General features: G+C 39.9%; 1 non-coding gene across 1 annotated transcript; it reads right to left on the reverse strand.

Annotated features, from left to right (window-relative positions):
* Window positions 1–232: 232 nt before the first annotated feature.
* Window positions 233–376, reverse strand: LOC115031382 (small nucleolar RNA SNORA48). The gene has a single exon (XR_003837023.1). It is a non-coding gene; the product is annotated as a small nucleolar RNA SNORA48 (small nucleolar RNA).
* Window positions 377–4,850: the final 4,474 nt, after the last annotated feature.

Raw genomic sequence — 4,850 nt, forward strand, 5'->3', positions numbered from 1 at the left:
ATGCTTGTGAGCTGCCCTGTCTGTGCTAGAACGGAGATTGTGTCTCTGGAACAGTAACCAGCATTCATAACTATAGAACCATCTCTGCATATCACTTTTCTTCTTCAATCTAGAGCAATTTGTGCTAACCAAGTCCTCTTAGGTGGGAGCCTACCCTAGACCATAGATCTAGAGTAGATCTATCACACCAAGTATGAAAACTGATTTAATTTGATTTGATTTGATTAGATTTTCATATGTCCTAGGTATAGAACAGCTTTGGTCACCAAGCCACAAATCAAGCTAGGTTGAACCAAGGGCTGCCATCTGCTTTGTCCCTGGCAGGTATAAGATCAACATCACCAACAAGGTGTCACTTTGCCCAGTTGCCCAGCCCCTTATCAGCTGCACAATTGTAGGGAGTGGGCCATGCACTTCATCTGGACATCACATCAAATCTGACCCTGGTGGTAGGGGTTTTGGTGAGCCAGGCAGAGAGCAAGAGCATGAGAGAGCTGGCCTCACCCGTCCTCTGATGTGAGGTGTTCAGGTGGTGTGGGTATAGTGATGATGTCCTGTAATCCACTCCCCTTGCAAACTGGAGTGTTTGAGTGAGAAGGCACAGAAGGCCCAGTAAAAGGAGAGCTAGCACTGCCTCCTCAATGGCTGTAGCACTTAGAAGAATGGGCTGTGTACCTCACCTGGCCGTGATGGTGAAGGCATAGGTGATCTAGCCCCAATGGTGTGGGAGCAGAGAACCAGCCAAGCTCTTTTGCAGGCTGCAGCACTGAGCATAATGGGCAAAGAACCATGCCTGCTCAGAAAGCGGGATCTGACACCTGGGGCAAGTGTGCAGATGAACATGCCTAAGGGCATAAGAGCAGGACAGCTAAAGCTGCCTCTTACAGCATTGGGTGGCCTGGCCTGTACAGTGGTGCAGAGCTCAATTGGAAAAGGGAGAGCAGGAGTGCTTGTCAGTCAGTAAGGCAACCATGCATCTCCAGATCAAGGGTTCTGAATTGGCCCACATAAACTCCATGTTATCTGGAAACGATTGGGATGAGTGAAAAGGCCAGTCCTGCTGATCCAAAGCTACCGAGTCTCCATGACACAGGGATAACTGGGAGGAGGACCAGTGAGGATTCAATATTGATGTCACAGAAGGCAAAGATCTCAAAACAGACAAATGTAAAGAACTTTTGCAAATGGAGATGTATGGACAGAGGGATTTACTGTGAAACTCACTGTGATGTACTAGAACTGCCAGATGATGTTTTCTATGCTATACTATGTGTGTGTGTGTGTGTGTGTGTGTGTGTTTGAAAATTTATGTTTTAAAGGGAGAGTTTGAAAGGGTAAAGGGAAGATATGATCAATGGGGAGATGAGTGGGACTAGGGTGCATGACATAAAACTCAAAGAATCAACTACATTAAAAAAAAAAACCCAAAAAATAAAAACCAAAAAACCAAAAAAACCTATTCCTTTTCCAGCAGTTATCAAATTTTCAATAGCTTTTCAAATAGGAATGGGAATTCATACCCATTTCCCCATCTCCAGGCTGAGGTTCTGTCTGGTTTAAGCTAGGGTTTGCTTAAGGTGTCAGACTTGAGTTTATATTGTACCTATTACTGTCTAGTTATGGAAAGAACTAGCTTTCTTAGTTCTAATTTGATTAGGAACAAAACTTAAAACTTCAAGGGCAAAAAAATATTTCCTTCAAGATTATGGCCATTATTGTGCAACATCCCTTCTAGATAGCTCCATCACTTACACATGGTTAAAAAGATCTTGTTTAAGATTGAAACACGAGAAGACTTTACTTTGTTCCAACAGTCTGCTTATTCTATGAGTAATTGCATCTTTTAAATCAAGCCCTTTGTTCTAGTTTCCTGTCTATTGGAATGTTAAAAGCAATATGACTGAAGACAGCTTGGCTTATTTCTTCTCACAACTTATAAATAGAAGCGAGACAGGAACTCAAGCCAGGAGAGTAGAAGCAGGAACTGAAGCAGAGACCATGGGAGAAGTGCTGCTTACTGGGTAGTTATTAACAACTTACTCAGTTTTCTTCCCTTCTTTCCCTCATTGTGTTGAGCACTCCCACATCAATCTGTAAGCATGATGCTTTTGTGCACTGGATAAAAGCTTATCCTTGTGTTATTCCAAGGCTAATATCTCTGCCCTTATAACTTGTTTCAATCTGAGTAACAGGGACACAGCATTGTAATGCTTATGTCTATAATATCCTGTCTCATTTATGTAAACAATTTTTACCATTTATTCTCTGCCTTTTCAATAAGTGCAGATCACCCAATGGTTAAACAAAAGAAAGAATAAGGTGAATAGGAAGGACACTTTCTCCAGCTAGGAGAGGGAGGGAGGGAAGGGAGAGCAAGAAAGAGTGGGAGGGAGGGATGTAGAGAAGGAGGGAAGGAGGGAGGGGGAGAAAGAGAGAAAGAGAGAGAAAGAGACATAGACAGATACACACAGAGAGAAAGAGAGACAGTATGTGTGTGTGTGTTTTAAAAGAAGCCATAAGAAGAGAGTGCAAGAATATACCAAGGGACATCTGAAGCAGAGATCAATATACTATGCAAGAAATATGGGATTTTGGCTGGGAGATAGCCAGATTACCCTTAGGTGTTTATATACATCATTTAACAGCTGTTAAGATGCAGCTTGAAATAAATCTTGTTTTTTCTATGTGGTTATTGGTTACTAGCAAAGTTAAAAAAATAGTCACCAAATTAATTTACTGCTTACATTTATATTAAAAATAATTTATTTTAAATCAATCATTAATCATTCATTTGCCTAGAGGCCAATCTGATGGAAATATTTCTTAGCTAAGGTTTGTTCTTCCTGGATGTCCCGGGATGGCTTATGTCAAGTTGACAAAACAACAACAACAACAACAACAACAACAACAACTGAAACAGAAAACTTTTTATAGCTTCTTTAGTCTAGCAATGAGTTCCTGCCTACCCAAGTGATCGCACACACTAGTGTTAGTTTTCAAATTTAATCTCATCCCACTAATACAGAACTATTACTGTCAAAGACTAAAATAGTGTCTCATTTGGAGATTGGCATACTTTATGATGTAATTTCTCATACATTTTATTACATGTTCTGTGCGTTTGAAAATGTTATAATTCTGTTTGCTGTTTTGAGACAGTTAGTTTGACTGTGCAGCATGGCTTTGCCCAGAACTTTTGAACTTTTTGCTTAATTCCAGATCCTGGAATTACAGGCCTGTGAGACTACACCCAACTTTCATTTATTATATTTTATGGTTCAAAAAAACCTGTGTCAAACATGCAGTCATTGTCCATTCTTCTTTAACCAATAGCCTTAACATTTCCCAGGACATCTCATCTCTTTTCTTTTATTAACCTCCTCTGTTATTCAATATTCTTATTATTCTTTATGTCATATATATATATATATATGTATATATATATATGTATACACACATACACACACACACGTGTGTGTGTGTGTGTGTAATACGTGTGTGTGTGTTTGTGTGTTTGTAATGAGTTCAAGTCTGTACACATGCCAGGGAACACATGCCAGGGAACACAGGTGCATGTCAAAAAACCAATTTGGATATAGTGTAAACGTCAGTGGTGGCACATGCCTTTAAACATCACAGCTCTTGGGAGGCAGAGGTGGGTGGATTTCTGAGTTTGAGGCCAGCCTGGTCTACAGAGTGAGTTCCAGGATAGCCAGGGCTACACCGAGAAACCCTGTCTGGAAAAACAAGAGAGAGAGAGAGAGAGAGAGAGAGAGAGAGAGAGAGAGAGAGAGAGAGAGAGAGAGAGAGAGAGAGAGAGATTGATTTGACTTTGTTATTGCCCTGCTATGGTAGATAGCTTAGTTGTTCTGTGAGCATTGGAGATTCTCCTATACCTGCTGCCCATCCCACTACAGGAGTGTTGGAAATACAGGCTCAAATTATTGTACCCATTTTTGCATGGGTTTTAGAGGTTTAAACTCAAGTCCTCCAGCTCTCAAAGCATGGGCTTCCCCCAAGTGAACTGTCTCTGCTGCATGTGTACCAGATTATCTAAACAAAGGATGGTGAACCCTTTCCTTCTATTAGTTTTTTAGAAAGGAAAACTGAACAAAAGAAAAATAGAAAGAGAAGATAGAATTTCAGCTTACAAAATATATTGACAGTGAGTGAAAACTGCCTCTCATACTCCTGGCTATTCAACTCATGGGAGATTTTTTTGCTACTATGATGAACAAATCCATGTTACTGAAAGCCATACATGAAATATGAAAGTACATCTGTCACAAGATTTAATGGTTGGTGCAGGATTATTATGAATTTGTTGGATTGATGAAGTCACTGTTTAAATTAGTGTTTGGTAGTATTTGTGTAATTGTTGGTGAATTCGCTTTTCTAAGATGATTTCCCCACTTTTTCCAAGTATCTTTTCAGTATCATGCAAAAGTGGTCTTTGATTGAGAAAATGCGAGGAATGAATTGACAAAGAATATTCCCAGGGTTCATATGGAGCCAGAAAGAGCCAAAGAAGTCTAGATAAGTAGTAATAATGACAGAGGAATTGCAATATCTTAATTGCCATGGTATTGGCATTGAAAAAAGACATATAAGCCAATCGGACAGTAGAGACTTCCCTGGAATAAAACGTTCTCACAGCCAACTGAATTTAGAGAAAAGAAACCATAAGCTTGTGCTGGAGAATCGAGTGCCATTTCAATATTTGGTTCTGAGTAAGCAAGGTACTCACATATACAAGATTGAAACATGGCTGATCACTAATCTCTCTCTCCACCCAAAAAGAATCACATACTTAAATGTAATGCTTGAAATATTTGCATGAATACACTAGA

Source organism: Mus caroli, unplaced genomic scaffold (genome assembly GCF_978045245.1).
Source record: "Mus caroli unplaced genomic scaffold, Mus_caroli_1 scaffold_7, whole genome shotgun sequence".
NCBI lineage: Eukaryota > Metazoa > Chordata > Mammalia > Rodentia > Muridae > Mus > Mus caroli.